The 20,241-nt window shown below is 36.3% G+C and overlaps 1 pseudogene; it reads right to left on the bottom strand.

The window, feature by feature from the left end:
* On the bottom strand, window positions 631–10,826 carry LOC109845907 (annotated as a pseudogene).

The following is a 20,241-nucleotide window of genomic DNA, read 5'->3' as shown; positions in this document are numbered from 1 at the left end:
AGTCCTAGTTTATAGTTCCACTTGACTAACCCCCTAAAAGAACTTCTAAGAGCGAACGATGAAATATTTCATAAACCATGAACAGAACATGTAAAGGCAACCAAGAGCCCCGCTATCAATCCTCCTTTTTTCAATTTGTATAATTGCATATTTATCATGCTAGAGTGAATGGGGGGGAAATGAAATATCCCCACCTAATCCTGAAGACCATGAGAAACAAGGAGCTCACGTTCTTAGTTTAAATAGTAAACATATGAAAGGAATACTACGAAACATAGTGCATCTAGACTAAACACCGAAGTTGAAAAAATTACTTGCTCGGACCGAACAAATCACTTGCCACTCTCCATATTCTGCAACAAAACTCACCAATAACGACAAACAACACCAAACATCAAAATTATTAGATTTTTTAATGGTATGGTTAACCAACTTTGGCATGTTATCAAATATCCCAAATTCGAATCCCACTAGCCACAAATTTATAATGTGAATTAAAAAAATTAATATTGCTACGTGAGCCCAAATTTCAACTCATAATAAGGACACATAACCTGTTTTGGTATAATGAACTTCCGAGTTTCGGTATAACAGTTAGGGTCTTCCAGAAAAACTGAGAACCAAAAAAGTTCAAGGTAAAAATCCAGCTCTGGCCGCTGCGTCCATCTCTTTATTGGTCTTCTTCTTCTTCATCGGGACCACCTTTTTCAGTCTCCCCTTCACATCAGCAGTAGATCCATTGTCTTCAGTATCTTTAGCGCCCGATACATCTTTTTCTGTATAGTTATCTTTTTCTGTATCTTTATTAGTGTAACCACCATTGGGTTGCTGCTGCTGCTCCTCTCGTGCGTCTGTTGTCTCCTTTGAAGACTTATCCTTCTTCGACTTCTTCTTCTTTGAAGTTTTACTCTCTGATGGAGCCGATACACTCTCTTTTTTCCCTCCCTGGCCATTTTGCTCCTCTGATTTCTTCCCTTCTGCAATCGGAAAATTAACTTATCACTGATGCATAATATATGATAATCATTAACTTAGTGGAGATATAGCCCTCAGCGCAGTTGAATGGAAGAGTAGAATTCAAGTAGCCGACACCAAAATTTTGGAATAACGGCTTTGCTGTTTTTGTTGTTTGATGCGAAGGAGGGACATCAAATCTGATGATAATTGTCACATATACAATGATGTGGCTCAATCTCAACCAAGTGTGGCTATGAGATTTCTCTCTCCACCTTTATTCACTTAGTTGAAATCGAGCCACATTATTGTCACATGAGAGATCCCCTTACATGGCAAAGGATACCCATTATTCTCCACTACGATGGGAATTTTGACACGCGACAATGAAATAGTGATTTATCTTATTTTACTTCACCCTATTATAAGTTATGAAGTCCATCCTCCTAATAAAAAGGGCTGAGGTCCTTACTCTCAAGAAAGAAATTTATTTATTAGCATGTAGTAGTACCATTTGACTGCTCTTGGCTAGATATACCCAGTTCAGCGAGAAGGGCATCCAGTTCTTCAAGTCCCTTCTTCTTCAGCTCTTTCTTCGAGAGCTGTCTCTCGTTTTCTTTGGGTGCTGAGGTTGTAGGTAAAGGCTTGTTCTTTGTGGGCTCCGAAGCGATAGGAGCTTCAGGCTCTGGTTCTGGTTCATCCTGAATGTTTTCAACGCCTTCATCGAGGCCTCCATCTTCACTCTCACTCTCCTGCAGCTAATGCACAAGAGACGAATAGAATTAGTTGTCTAAATGATTCAATAGAGAAAGGAGGTTCAGAACCAGTTTTAACATATGACAGGTAAGTAGGCCTATTTTGATCGCACTATATTGATGTATCTTTGGACACTATAATGTGATTCATAGGAGACACGGAATGAGAATATTACAATATTACGATGGTCGTGTGATATTCATTAAGAGATAATAAGAAATGAAATCATTCATAAAAAATTTGTGGTTGTTCCTATTAAGGATAAAATGAGAGAATTGATTGAGATGGTGGTTATGTGCAGTGGAGACTATTAAACAAGGTTTTAAATGTCGGCCGACATATCGGTTTGAGGGCTTGACCGACATGACATGGACGTTTTCAACTCGTATGTCGGTTTTCAGAGCCAAATCGGAAATATCGGGGTCATATCGGGCATATCGGCCTACTTTTTAGCTTTGAAAAATCGACTGATATGGTACTTTTTTTAAGATCTGTTTTTTATTATCGAGTTTGGGTTTAGTGATAAATACCCAAACCCGTTTAACCCGTTCTCATGTTTAAGGGTTTCTTATGAACCCGATAGAAAGAATTTATGAACCCAAATCCATATATTATTTACTTTTTTATATGTTTAGTCTATAAAATTTATAAAGTATGCTTATATTGAATTTATAAATACTGAGATTACATTTAGGACATGATATTATACATATGCACACTACCTGATATGGCAATCCGATATTTAATCAATGTCCCCCGATATATCCCCGATTTCCGCTATCCGACATGGATTTCAGCCATCCGACATGAACCCGATATCCGACATTTAAAACATTGCTATTAAATGCACCAAGAAAGAGAATTGGTAAATTTTAACTAATAGAGTAACATGGGCTAGAAATAGTCCTAAGGCCATGTTTGTTTTTTGTTCCCGAACTAGAGGGTATTATATTTCTCGAGCTATAATACTGGGACTACATTATCCAGGGACTATTTTAGTCCAATCTAATGTTTGTTTTGGCACTGATTAACATTCGGACTAACTTAAAATAGTCTATATTGGTGCTTGTTTTTAAGAAAATTATGACCATTCCAACTATATAATAACTAAAATGACCTTTTTACCCTCAAGTCAACTAATATCGTATTAATGCATCTGTTTTAGGGGGGATTAAATTTAGACTAAACCTTATCTAGAAAGTCAAAATACACTTGAATAATTTAAAAAATATTACAATATATATTTCCTCATTATTATTTAGCATGAAACAATAAATAAAACTATTGTTCATTAGATTGTTGTTACTAGCATTGTTGACCATATCATATATTATTTAAAAATAATTTTTAGCACTTCTGAACCTTGATGGGGGAAGGGGAAGACATATTTTAAGGAAAAAAGTGGGAAGACATTATAGATTGATCATAATTTAGATAAAAACAATCAAAAAAGGAAAGAATCATAGACTCTGGTAGAAAGACCATATTTTTTATTAGAAACATATTAGATCATTATGATCATTTATTCAATGATTAATATCATGCTATTAGAGATTACACTCATTAAAAAAAAGTTTATTCAAACAACTTTTAAATGTACATTTAATAACGAGATAAATATGATATTACTACTAATTAGCCCTATAGCATGTCCAATCAAGCCACAGTTTACATTATAAAGCCAAATAGTGGTTAGGAAAGTGGTGAGGAAAAAAAAAGAGAGATTGAAAAAGAAAAGTGTCTGAATCCTGCAAGCACACATAATTGATGCAAACATTCCTGAATCTGCACCAGATGAGAGCAACAAAGGTGAAATCGGATGTGAGGGCAGCGAGTTTCTCTTTTTCCTTTTCCTTCTTTTCCTTCTTTTTGATATTATTAGATACGCCCTAGGAAAATAGCCGCAAACAAAAATATTTCGCGAGAAAAAAAACGACGGTCGAAAAAGAAAATTTGCGGAAAGAAAAAAGCAAGGTAGTGGGCTGTTTTGTCAAAAAAATTTAATCCCTTTAGATGATTAATACTTGGACTATAAAGGTGGGGGGTTGGGTGGATTTAGTTTAGTCCCCTTCTTGGGTATTAAGTAGTCCCCACTTAAAAATAGTACGGGCCAAATTAAAAAACAAACAAGGGCTAAAGAGGTGGGTCCAGACTATTTTAAATATCCTCACTATTTAAAAAACAAACAAGGCCTAGGAGAACTTGAAAGGAAGCAATTAAAAGCATGTGAATAGTGGTTAACTTAATAGAGGAGATGGTCCTTTAATAGATCTGAAAGGAAAATATAGGACTTATGCCGCAAATCTCAAAAAATTAGGACCAAGGATTTGTCATTGTAGCTTGTTGATCTAGAATGTGAATTTATCCATAATAGAAAAAAATATGTTATGCATCACTTATGAATACAATCATAATAAGAAACTCAAACTCCTGTCATCTTCGCCTCTTCAAGCAGATACTCCTCCAGGAATTAGAAAAGATTGTCACATTAGTTTCACTGTTTTAAATTTTTAAATTAATATGACCAAAATGAAAGGTAATTAGGAACAAGACTACTAAAACACTTTTATCAGACCATGGTTGAAATTGTTCACTTTTTTAAACATTAGGTGGCAAACCAATGGCTGTTGAAAGAAAGAAGGTTGCTCCCAAAAAGCTAGTGAAAATTTTTATAGTATTATATTGACTCCTAAGTTAACATACAAGCTCTATAGTCTATGTGAAAGGATAAAGTTGAAATCGACAGCCTAAATCTACAGACTGAATGATACAAAATAGTATCAATGATTCAATGGAAGAAGGGATGGCAAGGATTTCTAGGGGTAGAGGAAAAGAAAAAGTCAAGATGATTAGAGTGCGCTACTCATAAATGATTGATCTTATATTAAATCGAAGTAGCACATGCCCTCAGTAAATTCCACCCTTAATAGCATTCGATTTCTCGTTCAATTTTTGCATGAGTGCCAATGACAATTTCTGGGATTTCTTTATATAGGGCAGAAAATAAATAATTTTCAAACTTGGAAGGGTAACACATTTATCCAGCACCCCTGTACCATGTTGAAATCACTATAGATCGGCCCATGGCATCTAGAAACTTCCTAATCAATGACCCTCTGTACTATTGTTGCAGACCCTCTGTACTATTGCCAAATTGAACTCACTATCCCTGTAGTTCTATTGTTGCAGATAGTCCGCTGAGTCACCTTTTTTAGGGGAATTATCTGCACCAATAGATTTTCAGTTTTTTTTTCCTTTTGGTTGGTTGGGTTGGGTTTGAGGGTTTTTTTTGTTTGGGGGTGGGGGTGGGGTGGGGTGGGGGCAATTAATTCTCATAGAAATTTCCCTTTTATTGACCTTCTAAAATCCAATATCATTATATACATAGTAAACCATCGATGAAAAAGTTAACTTAAACAGCAACAACACCTATCTTCCATATTTGAAGAAAAGCCGCTTCCTCAGATTCATACTTAAAATTTCAGATTTCCTGGGAATAGAGAAAATCATAGTGGCAAGTTTCCGTCTTTAATATTAATATCACGATGACATAGCTGCCATAGTCAGGAATCACACCAACTTAGCCTACTCCAGATCTGTTGATTCTCAAAGTCTTCTACTGTGAAGGAAACATGCCATCTCAGAGAAATCTATAATCTCATTTCCCTAAATGCTCAGATTGGATTAAAGACCTTTGACAATGTCAAGTTTTAAATCCGTAAATATTCAGATCTCGTAGGATCACACACAAGTTTTAAATTGCCACTCAAACACAATTTAGAATCACATAGCATGCACTTAATAGCCCTTCTATGACACGGTGACCTTAGAATCAGCATCACAACCTACCACCTTTATTGGTATTTTGAGGCATCCATTTTACAGGAAAGGTTTTCACTCAGGAAATCATAATAGCATGCTTGCCAACATTAAATTTTCAGAATTATTGTGATGACAAAAATAAAAAAAATAAAAAAATACATAATGGCAAGTTACCATTCTTAAATGTTCAGATTTAGCAGGATTGGCTCCGGCGTGTGTATAGGAGGAAACATTAGAGGAAGCATCTATGTTTTGCAACAAATATTCTCCTAGTTCACCCCTATAGCAGATTTACAAGGAAGATACATCCATAATAGACCTTATTAATATTCACACATGCCATCTATTGAAGCTGCTAAAAAATGCCAGATCATCCAATTAAATGGACTTCATAGCAAGTGTTTCATACTAAGAATTTAAGAATTTTGCTTTCTGGATATATTTTTGAGAGGATAAATTAGATGGTAAAATAAGCACACTTGAATAGCTAAAATATGGAAAATGATGCAACTACAGCTAAAGTACAATGACCAATAAGAGAGTCCAGAAGCAAAATCACTTGGTTTGAGACAATGAGATGGTACCTATAACTAAACCGAAGCTTAAGAGAGGTTTTTTGGCTGTGAAATCTTTAGCAGGAACAACACTACTAAGCTTGAGAAGGTATTGTTTCAAATTGTTAAGAGGGCTAAAAAGCTTAGACATCTTTCTAGGACCTAGAAGTGACCATACAGTCAGACATGCTTTTTTTCTTAAGGGATAGAACAATTGACATCATAGCATAAAAAGGTTGTTCCTAGAAAGAAGGTTACCAACTCAGAAGTTTAATTTCTTTGAAAGCAAACATCTAAGCTACTCAACTTTTCCACTAGATGAATATAGCTGTTAAGGGCAAGCAACAAAAGCCAGGTAGAGCATATGCCAGTCCTGCTTTCATAACGAAGGACACTGGATGCAGTGTCAATTGTGTCTTTCCATCAGTAGGTTATATTCCCCCACCCCCAGAAGAAAAAAACACAAGAGAACGGGAACTAGTCCTCCAAAAAATGGATGCCCAGTCCTCCCTCACACAATTAATCATTCTACTTTGTTTGAAAGAGTTGGCCATAAAAATAACAAATATTTAAGCAATCATAAGATGAACACAAATAAACATAGTTGAAGAAAAGATCAACTAAATGTGGACACCTCAGAGTTTGAATCAAAGGTTTGGTGCATGTAATTGGAACGGAAAATTATGATCATATACATGATGAAATGCAAAAGCATTGAAAGCACCTTATTTGAAAAATATTAGAAAAATACTTGGAAAAAAAGAATCTTGTGTTTTCCCTTTTCAACCATGAATAACTAATAAGAAAGAAATTGTAATAGTAATGCTCCTACTTCATCATATTTACATGTAACTAGGTAAAGAGGCAAATACATGGACACCTTTTGCAAATTCAATTAATAACAATATGGATCATTTAGCATTTAAAATTGGGGAGATACCATAAACAGTCATGTCGGCGAAGTTTTGTGCTAGAAATAAGAAAATTGTCCGTTTCAGACGACTTAACAAAGTAGATATATAAAATAAATACCCATCTTTTATTTTCTGTTAAATTGGCGAGATAAAGGACAAAAAAGGTGCATCATAAATGTCAGTAAGGACTCCACTCGGCGACCCCCCCCCCCAAAAAAAAAAAAAAAAAAACCCAAAAAAATCCACTTCTACTAACATCCCTGAAAAGTCCTAAGAACCTTGATTGATCACTTATTCTTTTTTGGCTCCAATTCTGCAAAATTTACCTAAAATCAATATTGCACAGCACGATGCTGGAACTATTTTACATTATCAAATCAAGAATGTGCAATAGATGTCTACAGGCTCAAACAAAGCAAACTTAAAAGTTCGTTAGGCATTCCATATGGAGACAAAATCTATTTATAGGATGTATGTAAACTGTTAAAAATTCCAACAATCATAGTTCATAGATAACATGAATCTGTACTGTCAGAATTCAAACAGCTACAGAACATTCAAGGTTATCGATAGCGGATAGCGTCGCGTAGCGGTGAGGCATTGCTAAGCTATTTCAGGCTATTGCGACAAAATAGCGGTAGAAAGCGCAAAGTCAAATAGCGGTCTAATTTAGATATGTATAAATACTAAAAAAAGAAAAAATAAAGAAAAATCTAAAAAATCTAGAAGTACATATTGGATGATTTAAAGAGATCCTAAATATGAAATAGACATGTAACCATCACGTAATACCGAAGATGACTGTAGGAGTCAAAAAGTCGTCGTCTTCGAGAAGAAGAGCTTAGCGCTGACAGGACTGCCCTAAGAGGAGCTCACATAAACGAGGTGAGAGAAAGTATCAATGTACGTGCCAGAGGCTATGAGAGGTGACGGGAGTATGCTGAAAATCACAGGAGACGGTGGAATGTAATGGTCAAGGGTTGGGTTTGATTTTTAAAAAATAAGCCTCAAACCGCTTTTAAATAGTAGTCAAAAAGCAAATTTCGAATGCAATCACTCACTATTTACCGTTATGACACACTATTGACTGCTTTTGCGAACAGACATATTCCGTAATATGTCACCGCTATTGCGCGATAACGTAACGGGCGATAGCGTCGCGGGAAGGGACCGCTAACGCTATTAGCGCCGCTATTGCGGGGCTATTTACCGCTATTTATAACAGTGAGAACATTATATGCAAAGTATGTTCGTTTAAGAAAACAGTAGTAAGAAAGTAACTGTTATCATATTAAATTTCGTAGATTCATAGTAGAAACTTGTTCAACAATGTTGCTACCATGAAAAACAGCCGAAAAGTTAAGTCTCCCTATGCACAACATAGTAGTGTCATGGTGACGTACATGTGCCCGATATGCAACAATAATAACCATGAGAATCATATAAAATATTTAGCCAATATAGATAAGTCTCTATTGTAGAAGAATTGATGCATTAGCTAGGGGATAGAAGAAAGTAAGCAACTTGCTATCGAATTGCAAGTGTAAAAAGGTCATGAAAATTTTATGGCATAAGTACATATGATACGCATGTGGATCCACTATATAAGGAAAAAATGGTGAACCAAAATGCTCACGAAAAGACTCCACTGGCCACCTTGAAATAGTTGCAAGTAACATCTATCTATTATACTAGTTGGTAGGTACAAAATGCAAACTTTTCAACGGTAACATGAGAATTTTCTAAACTTGACAGAGAAATCACTTAAAAACTACCTGGCTTCCAAAAGGATGCAAAGACATGCATATACCTTAAGAGGCCAACATTTACTAGGCAGACACAAAGAGCCGAGAGATCGCTGAAGGAAGACTATAAGCATTTGTCAATCTAACTAAAATATTAATATATTACACTTTACAACAAAAGGTCCGGGTAATATTCACCATGTGAACTACTACTCAGCTCTAACTTTCTCCCTTTTTTTCTTTGGCGATTATGTGTCATACATATTTATTTCTTTAGCAGTTTTCTTATAGGTAAGAAGGTTGAAGCTTCTGTTATTTGGCATCCTTGCTGACTGAAAGGCCTTTTCTCCACCAATATACTCACTCATCAAACAAGAGCATACCATACCGTCATTAATCCACTAGAAATTATTGTTCAAAATAAAATTTCGGCCAACTAATTTCCACTCCCATCTATCGTTGGCCGTCATGATGCCATTAGTTTTTAGCAAAGACTACCTATGAGTTCGGATGTTTGTAGATCCCCAATTTTAACATTTCACAGTATACAATCCGTACGAGCTAGGCATCATGTGCGAAGTTTTAACTTTTCAACACAACTATTTTGTGGTAATGAACTTTATAATGCTCAGGGATATTGGCAACTAATTTAAATTAAGATTCAACGATTAATGGGGGCAAGGTTGAGTAGAGGTAGACCTAAGAGAAGTTGTCAGAAACAATTAAGGACATGCCGATAGTTAAGGAAGGAGATAACTGTTAACAGACCTAAACGGAAGAATAAAATTCGTGTAGCCAACCCCAAAAAATTTGGGATAAACGCTTTGAGTATACATTCCTCCTCCCTTTCTGTCTCATTCTCCTTCTGAACACTCGACTTTGGAAATGCCCCAAATCACCAAATCATGACAAAAAGTATCAAGCCAAATGTTACTATGTCATGGAGTATAAAATTTATTAAATACAGCATGGCATTTCAAACCTCATCTATCACTAAGAGTCACAATGCCCTTATCCATAGCAAAGAATAACTGCAAATTCGAACATTTAACTCGCCAGCTCTACCATTTCACAGTACAGAACCCGTGCAAGCTAGGCAACTAAGGTTCGTGAAGTTTCACTTTTCCTCACACAATAAAAATTACTTTATGATGCTCACTAATCAAACCTAATCAAACCTAGTTTCAACTGAGATGCCTTCATATCTAACAAGATTTATAGTTCCTAGTACACATACCTCCTCCATCACAGCCTCAATCTCAATCTCTTTCTTCTGATTCCCAGACTCCGACGACCCCCAAATCCCCCGCAGAGGCGCAGAGCTCGCATAGTAATCATCGTCATCCTCATCCTCAACATCAGCCCACGACTTGTTAACCAAAGGCTTCGGGTTCCAAAACACCGGCTCCTCCGGCTCTTTCGCTTTGCTCTTCGAAGGCCCTTCACTCTTGGACGAAACCTTATCTGGCTTCTTCTTCTTCTTGAGGCTCTCGAGGACCGCGAAACCGTTGGCGCTCCCAATCTTCAACGGCCCATCATCCCTCCGGCTCCCGCCTCCTCCCGCCTCCCGCCATTACCTTGCACGAATCTTGACGCAGCAGAAGTTAAAAGATCCCAAACTCTTAAGGCTTGTATGCTCGAATACGTGTGAATATACAAAGAAACGAGCCTCAAAATTCTCAAAAGACCACCTTTGACGGTGCTAACTACTGAGCACAGCGAGAGATCGCTGAAATCAAATGCAGGAAAAGAGAAAACTTAGGGTTTCGAATGAGGAATCTACGGGGAGAAGTTTAGATTGAGTCCGATAAAGGGGAAATGCAAGGGAATAGGAAACTCTGGATCGAATTAGGGTTGGAACGGAGATCTGAGCTAGGGTTTGGCGATTAACGTTTTTTATTTTTATTATTTTTTATTATTTGAGTATAATATTTTGAATTTGGACGAGATAAGATAATTACACGGTCCCTTGGTACGTCTTCAGTTTAGCTTTGTCGCGGCGAAGCTTCTCAGGTTCTCCACGCGCAGCTTGCCGGAAGCTTATCCCGCACTCTAGCGTGTTATCCGTGCAGTGCACGGAATTAGGGAGAGGTGTTTGAAAAAGAAGAAAAAGATAAACGGGCTTATATGTAGGAGTAAGGGGCTGTTTGGTTGTCTTTTTTTAGAGGCTGAATCCCCGTCAAAACTGACAAAAACTGTCAGTTTTGATAGGAAATCACCCAAAAATACCTCTAAAAAAGACGTTTTTGCAAGAGTCAGTTTTGACAGGGATTCAGCATCTAAAAGAGGCAACCAAACAGCCCCTAAGTATCCTCTCATAACATTTCAGAGTGTCTCGATCCCTTCAAATGCAAAACATGATGACAGTAGTAGTGGTATTTCACTGTCCTTATGGGATGGGGGGATGTTCTGATAAAATCTTTACTCTATATATATATAGAAGTCTCCTAACCAATGGGGAAGATGGGTAGAGCAAAGGTCTCCACTCAAAATAATCTTATTCTTAAGACTTAGTTTTAATGTTGCCTGAAATATTGATTGTTTTTTAGATGTAGCTTTGATATTGCTCCACTGTTTGTTATTGACCCATGGGCCTTAGCTTCGCCACTGCCCCTAACCGAGGTTACTTCACTGCTAAAAAAGCTTATTAATCTGATAGTTATCGTCGTCGAATCTTAATTGAACTAGTACATAATACATGTGTTGCACGTGGTGCACGTTAAGAAATTATATGAGATCCAGTCCAACTAATATTGCACTCGGTAATCTTATAATTATTTATGAAACACATAATATAGACAAGATGCAAACGACGTAGTAGTTGTATCATGTAAAACCCCGTAAATTTGAATATATGGTGATAAATATTATTTATTGATGTTTGAGTATGCTAGGAATTGATGTGAGATCAACCCAAGGTATATATGTGAGGGTACAAGAGTATCATACACGAAACATGCACAAACAGACTGATTTAAGTATGTCTAGTCGACTACTATTGTTAGTAATCGACTACTAAGGTCCTTAGTTGACTAATAAGGATATTAGTCTACTAGTCGGGTAGATTTCCAGATTTCCTAATGGGTTTCGGGTCAGTTTGGGGCCCAGCTTCATATATGTATATATATACCTTTTTTACACGAAAGTTTCCTCTCTTTTAATTATATCTCTGAACCCTAAGCAGACACCCTCTCCCCTCAAACCCTAGAACCTTTTTGTGGTGTTTCTCAAGGAGTTTGAGACGTAAAATCGAGCGGACGGCTGGTTTTGCGATCGTGGTTGAAGGGGATCTGCTCATACATGTTTGAGGAGTTCAACACAACTCTGAGGCAAGATCATCTTCATCCAAACATGTACCTTTAAATAATAATTGATTTAATATGTTTAACTTGTTGTTTTCATGTCTAAATCTTAACATGTGGTGTTAAAAGTTAGATTTTTGTTGTTAAATCTTAAACTCATGCTAGATCTGATGTTAATTCTTGCTATTTATATTAGATTCATGATCATGATCATTAGGGTATTTTTAAAGTTCGTTTTTAACTTAATAATCATGCCTAAATCATGTTTGAAACCCTAGTTTTGTTATTTATTAAGTACATGTTGATTAAATATGTTTAAACCCTAGGGTTGTGATACCTATGACGCCCCTAGTTTCACACATGGCTGTAGTCCAAGGTGAATCCAGAGATGCCAAACCTGTCATGCACTCACACTATGCATAAACATGTTTCACCAATTATAGTAATATCCTCTAGTGGAATCAAATATAAGTGCAGATACAAAACAGTCAAAAAAAGAAAATAAAAATAATAAACATGAATAGAAAGAGATATCTCATAAATAAAAATCATGTCTCAACTGAAATACATCTGATATCTGGAATAATGAAAATGTCTCTATATGAATTAACTGAAAATCGTACTAAGGCATACTGCCTTTACAATATGAAAATAAAACTCTAATATCTGAATGAGAATATAAACTATAGTGGAGTCTCAACTACTAAAATGTGCAACGGTGACTATGCTAGAACTCTGTCATCCTACGGCTCTCCGGAACTCTGAGTTGTTTGAAAGGAAATTTAAAACAAAAAAGAATAACAAGAAGAGCCGTCAGAGTGCTACAGCAAGATCACCTCTATCCGTCCCCAGAGGAAGGGCTACTAGATGAAGTGGAGGCTCTATCTATTAAACATAGTCTACCTAGATCATTTTCCTTGTATCTAAGTAGAATTAATAGTTAGAAACCTACAACACGAGACGTAGTACGTCGACCGAAATAATCCAAACAAGAAAACCCTCATGTATATACCATATGTCTTAAATTGTAGGTATTTAAACATTAATATTGAACTAAGAATAAACAATATAAATGAAATCAACAATTAGAAACCCACAACACGAGACTGATATGTCGAACGAAATAATCCAAACAAAAAAACCCTCATGTATATACCATATATCTCAAATTGTGAATTGCTAATCATTAATCCCAACCTAAGAAATAAAATAATGCAATACATAAAGTAAAGGCATTCATAAAATTGTATTTATAATATCTTCCACTATCACTAGGAAGATAAGATAAATATCAGCATATAATCCCGCACACTTTCAAGGGCAAAGTACATCGATCATATATCTCAGCAATGAGTTATATACATAACTGGCATCCGCCAAAGACTCAAGCTATCAATAATCGTCTCAATGCAAATCCTTACAATATTTTGATTTTATCGCATTATCATGCGCAATGGACTACCATGTAGATATCCTAAACAGTGTACACGGCTCATTAGTTTCATCGTGATCTCAATGCATAACATGAGTACGAGACGGCCTACTATATAGGTATCCTAAAAGACGGCTCACAAGCCTCATCGCACCCTCGTGCGGACAGACTGCTAGACAAAGCATCCAAACCTTACTCAATGGCATGTACAAATGAAATATCGACGCACTACCACACTAGTATTGAACTGAGCTTATCAACGATATCCATCTCGTGTATAAACTGTGTATATCTGGTATATCGACATACTATCTCATATAGTACTGAGTTGTGTTCATCAACGATATCCAACATGTGTATAAACAATCTCTAACTTAAATATAATCGGATCAAAACTCGTCATAATCCCCTTCGGGATACCCATGTGTGTGCAATGACGCCGTACTTGTGTATTCATGAACGTACATGTAAAGAAGTGCGGCTCGAACCCTACGAACACATCTTGAAACGGTGCTAAACAAAAAATCAGGAAAACTGCACTTAGTAGTCGACTACTAAGCTTAGTAGTCGACTACACTGAGAATCCAGACTCTGTAAAGACATGCATCATCGTCAGTAGTCGGTTATTAAGTACATTACTCGACTACTCTGTAATAATCCAATTTCTGTAAAACATATCAGGGAAGGAGTAGTCGACTACTAAGGCTATTAGTCAACTACTCTGAAATATTCATGTTTATGTTTCTCAGTTTTTGATGTCACATGCGATTTTTCTGGAACTAACTTGTTTTAATTAACATGGAAGCCATAGGAAAAGATCATAATCTTCTAAAATTAATTAACAGAGGTTAGATCACATGATTTAACTCTTGAATTAAAACTAATTAGGGTTAACTTCCCAATTAACCAAATTCTCGAAATAAACATGAACTATTAACATGATTAACACTAACATGTTTTACTTAATAACTTAATATAGATATAACTTGTTTAAACACGTTCATGTCATTAAGATCTCACAAACCTAGGGTTTAAGCACAACTAATTAACATATAAACTCAATTACTTGCATATCTAGGGTTTAGGCGTGATTTAAACATGATTAAAAGGTTAAAAATGAGATTAAGAGTATCTAATGATCATGATCATAAATCTATAAACAACAGCAAGGAAAAACGTCAGATCTATCATGGGTTAAAAAATTATTATAAAAAATCTACCTTCTACTTCATTAGATTAAGAATAAACATGTAAGGCATGAATTTAAACTTATTAATCATTTATTTACTAAGGGTGCAGGTTTGGCTGAAGATGATTTTGCCTCAGGGTTGTGTTGGGCTCCTCACACAAGTGCACGCAAGATCTCCCTTCACAAAGATCACAAAAACCCGCCTTCTTCTTGACAAAACCTCAAAGATCTCTCCCAAAACTCATAAATTCGGGTTTAGGGTTTGAGGAGAAAGGTGGCTGCTGTTCTCATGTGAATTAATCTCTGGAAATAGGGTTTTAACGAGTATATATAGAGGTATATACGTCTGGGTTCGAATAGAAGTCAAAACCGACCCAAAATCTAAACAAATCTGGAAATCAGCCTGATTAATCGACTAATACCATTATTAGTCGACTAATGGCCTTACCAGTCGACTACTAATGTTATTAGTCGACTAACAAGACTTAAATCGGTCTGTTTGGGTAAATAATCTTCTGTATTTTGGTTGTAACTTTCTCGTCTGACCTCGGAATGAGGTGATTTAAAATGATTTGGAAAGTTGTTGAAGAGACCTATAATTTTTGTCTTTTGATTTTTTCTAGATTCGAACTGTATTTATGTGTAAAACATAAATACTCTTAACTGGTCGATTTTTTCAGATTCAGGCTCGTGCATGATTTCATTCCTATATTCATATGTATACATTGGATTGATCTCAAATCAATCCCTAGCATACTCAAACATCAATATATATTATTTATCACCATATAACATATTTATTATTATTTATCATAATATATTCAAATTTACGGGGTTTTACAATACTTAAGTAGTGTAATCATATTTAAACGAATTTATCTCTGTTTATTTTTATATTTTATCATGTTTTATTAATTATGTTGATAATTCATGTGCTAAATTAAGGAAATTGATTACTTAGGATGTTGTACCCTAATTAAACTAAGTTAATATTTTGTAATATGTTCGAGTTAATCTCTGTTGAATATTTATCAGGTTTAAATCTTATTTTAACTTCATGATAAGTGCATTTGACCGATAAGTCCTATTCGTGCATGTAAAAATTCATGTTTTACAGTGTAGTCGACTAATACCCTTAATAGTCGACTACTCGTTCCCAGGTTCAACCTACAGAAACTTATTTGTTGTAGAGTAATCGATTAATACCCTTAATAGTTGACTACTAATATAAATTTTTGCCTTCACAAAGTCTGGATAGACTCAGTGTAGTCGACTACTAAACTTAGTAGTCGACTTCTAAGACAGTTTTCCCGATTGTTGTTTTGCACTGTTTCGAGATGCGATCACAGAGTTCGAGCCGCACGTTGACACACGTATAGTCATGAATATACACGAATAGTGTCTTAGTATACATATGAGTACCCAAGGGGGATTATGACAAGTATATATTGATCTGTTTGCACTTAAGATATAAGATATACACACGTTATACACATGTTTGGATATCGTTGATGAGCTCAGTTCAGTACTACGTGGGGTAGTGCATCAATATTTTATTTGTACATGCCATTGAGTTGAGTTTTAGGATGCTTTATCTAGTAGTTCGTCCCGCACTAGGGTGTGATGAGGCTTGTGAGCCACATTTCTAGGATGCCTATTTGGTAGTCCGTTCCACATTCGTATTACGTACAGAGATGTCATGAGACTAATGAGTCGTGTACACAGTTAGGATACCGACTTGGTAGTCCGTCCTGCATGATAATGTGATGAATCATAACTTGTAAGGATTTACATTGTGACAATTATTGATAGCCTGAGTCTTTGGTGGATGCTATTTACGAGCATGACTCGTTGCTAAGATATATGACTGAGGTACTTTTCTCTTGAAAGTACGCGAGACTATTATGCTGATATTTATTTTATCTTCCAAGTGATAGTAGAAAATATTATAAATATGATATATTGATGTCTTTTATTTTCTCATACTGTTTTCTTTATTTCTTGGTTAGAATCAACGATTAGCGATTTATAATTTGAGGCATATGATATATACATGAGGGTTCTCTTATTTGGATTATTTCGCTGACGTACCAGTCTCGTATTATAGATTTCTAATTGTTAATTTCATTTAGGTTATTTATTCTTAGTTCGATATTAATGTTTAGACATCTATAATTTGAGACATATGGTATATACATGAGGGTTTTATTGTTTAGATTATTTTGCTTGACGTACTACGTCTTGTGTTGTAGGTTTCTAAATATTAATTCTACTTAGATACATGATAAATGATCTAGGTAGGTTATACTTAATAGATAGAGCCTCATCTTCATCTAGCAGCTTTTCCCTTAGGGGCAGATGGAGGTGATCTTGGTATAGCGCTCTGACGCTCTTGGCTCTTCTTGTTGTTCTTTTTGTTTTAAATTTCCTTTCAAGTAGCCCAGGGTTCCGGAAAGCCGCAGGATGACGGAGTTCTAGTATAGTCGTCGTCATGTATTTTAGTAGTTGAGACTCCACTATAGTTTTATGTTATCATTCAGATATTAGAGTTTTGTTTTCATATTATAAAGGCAGTGTGCCTTAGTACGATTTTCAGTTGATTCATGTTGAGATATTTTTATTATTCTAGATAACATATGTATTTCAGTTGAGACATAATTTTTATCTATGAGATATATCTTTCTATATCATATCTATTATTTTTATTTTCTTATTTTGCATGTTTTGTACCAACACTTATATTTGATTCCACTAGAGGATATTACTATGATTGGTAAAACGTGTTATTGCATGATGTGGGTGCATGATAGGTTTGACATATCTGATTTTACCTTGGACTGCAGTCATGTGTAAAAACAGGGGCGTCACATATCAGCACCTTATGTAGTTAAGAGCAACTATTATCAACATGGTCTTCATTCCAGCAAATCATTTTACCTCTTTGAGGCACATTTTAACCTCAAAACATTTGTAAATCACAATGCATCATGTGGATACTAAAAATACACTTCATGTGATCAATCATCAATCATATACTTAATAGCAAAATAACTACACTAATCAATCTAAATACATCTAAGCTAATGTTATATTCAATATCGATTGAGGACTTTGTCTTTTGACTCTTTTATTGAAATGTTTTTTCTTTTTGTGTAATTTCATTACTAATAGAATGAAGCACAAATAAAACTCGGGAACACCTGAGATGATACATCAATAGAAATAAATAACAGAGCACGACTTAGTAACAACAATAAAACTCAGGTTTTACATATGATTGTAATAAATATGTACATGGTTTTTTGCATGAAAAATCCTCATGAACATATTCTTCTTAATCTCCTTTACAACCATTGTTGCATGGGGAACATGTTTGAGCAAATAGTTATGATTCCTTCCTTGCATGGGTAAGCACCAAGACAAGCAGAAAAGATCTTTTTTTTCACTGACTAACCCCTAAATTGGAACTCCCCAAGTCAAAATTTATGAAAAAAACATATGGAGCATAACCCAACCAACCCATCACTGCATTCCATAATTGAGCAGAAAAATCACATGTAAATAAGAGATGGTCAACACTTTATGGCTGAGAGTTACATATGATGTTGTGCAAATTAAACTTCATTCTCATCAAAGACACTGCAGGGAGCAGTCTAAATCTTACACTAAGCCTAGCAATGAAATATTTGGGCATAAATAAAGAGCTCTTGTTGTAGGGAGTACCAAGGGAGATGACTAAGAGAATTATACATCAACATGTAAAGTATAGTGTAAGGACCATGAATTTTCGATATTAGTTTAAAAAAATTTCTGATACTTTAAATATTAAATTATTATTTTACCTGATTTTTCTAAAATTTGCTATGATTTAATAATACGGTTTTATATTTATTTAACAAATTTGTAATTTATAAATTTAATTGTTACGGTAAAGACTTTAAATTAATAATTGATTATTCATTATAGATTATTAATATTTACTATGCAAAGCATAATATACAGTAATGTTCTTTATTGTGATGTAATACACAGAGTATAAATGCAATAATAGATACACATATCATAATAAATGTTATGGTTATAAATGAGTAAGGTAAGTTATATGCAAGTGTTTGAATTTTTGTAAACCCATTTGAAAATAATTCAAAGCTTGTTGCTCCCCATCAAATTCCCAGCAACCATCCCTCCCTCGTCACGTTCTCTCCCTCCTCACACACATACTTTCTCTCTCTCTCTCTCTCTTCAAACTAACTCAAGAAACCCAGCTCATCTCTTCATCTCATTTTTTCTCTTCCACCAACCCCAAACCACCCACTTCTTTTGACAAACGCGCGCAGACTGCTCAAGCCGCCCATTGTAGGCATCAAAAATTGCCTATAGTTCTCCACAACCGGTTCAGTGTTAACGAGCGACGATGAACGTCACCATCCAATCCACATGAGCCTAATCGACGTCGACGAACGACTAAAGTGAATCGACGAGTTACGGGGGGTGTCTCGGCTCCAAAACCGAGACACCCCTTGGGGGTGTCTCGGCCATGGCCGAGACACCCCAAGGGGTGTCTCGGTTTTGGAGCCGAGACACCCCCCTAGGGGTGTCCTCAACCAGCCCCCTACCCCTTGCTTTTCCTATAAATAGGCCCCTAGGGCCTCCATTCTCTTGGCCTTGGTTTTGGGAGAGGAATTTCAGATCTAGAGCTCTAGCCTTTGAGATCTGAAATTCCAGAGAGGAGCGGCGAAGCCCTGCCGGAGGAAGGAGTCGGGGTTTTCTAAGAGAGCGGCGAAGCCCTGCCGGATCGAGGAGTGAGCGAGCCTTCTGCAGCAAAGGAGCCTCCTTCTTCATTCCCCTTTCTATTTTCCTTAGTGTTGCCCCTTAGCGGTGATACTAAGTAGAGCGAATATCTCGATTATCCGAGATAGGAGCTATAAACTTCTAGATCTCACGCAGATCGACGAAGTTCAGAGTTTCTAAAATCCCCCCGCGGATAGACGAAACTCTGCCCGATTTTCTCGGACCAGATCTGAGTGCCCCGGTGGTCCACGGATATCAACATCCCCGTCACAGGCAAAAGACCCACGCAAGCAAGAGATGATGAACAGATCTTGCGTTTGTTTGAAAAGAGTTGTATTTCTTTTGTTTTCATTGTGTACCGGTCTTATAAAAAGGCTATCTTTTTATTTCATTGTAACGATTGAAGTTGTAATGAATGCAGCAATGAATACAGCAACTTTTTCCGCAAACAAGCTGGCGACCACAGTGGGAGCCAACGGCATCGCAACCGACGCCGTCGTGACGCAACCAGCACTCAAGATCGGGGTGAATGAAGAACACGAGCTCGATCAACAACGGTTCAAAGAAGGCCTCTCTTCCTCCTCCTCCAGATCCGCCTCTCCAAACGGGTACAGAAAGGTAACCTCTTTCATAAATGTTTGCAGGTCCTTCGGTTCAAAAATCCAAGACCCCGTAGCCGCCTCCGCACTTGCATCGCGTGACGTCCCGGTGTCGTCCAACGTGGTCGAGATCGCAGATCCGGACTCCTCTTCCGCCGAGGAGATGACTTCTGAAGACGCTCC

Source organism: Asparagus officinalis, chromosome 6 (assembly GCF_001876935.1).
Source record: "Asparagus officinalis chromosome 6, Aspof.V1, whole genome shotgun sequence".
Classification (NCBI taxonomy): Eukaryota; Viridiplantae; Streptophyta; class Magnoliopsida; order Asparagales; family Asparagaceae; genus Asparagus; species Asparagus officinalis.
This window is presented reverse-complemented; position numbering and strand designations above follow the sequence as displayed.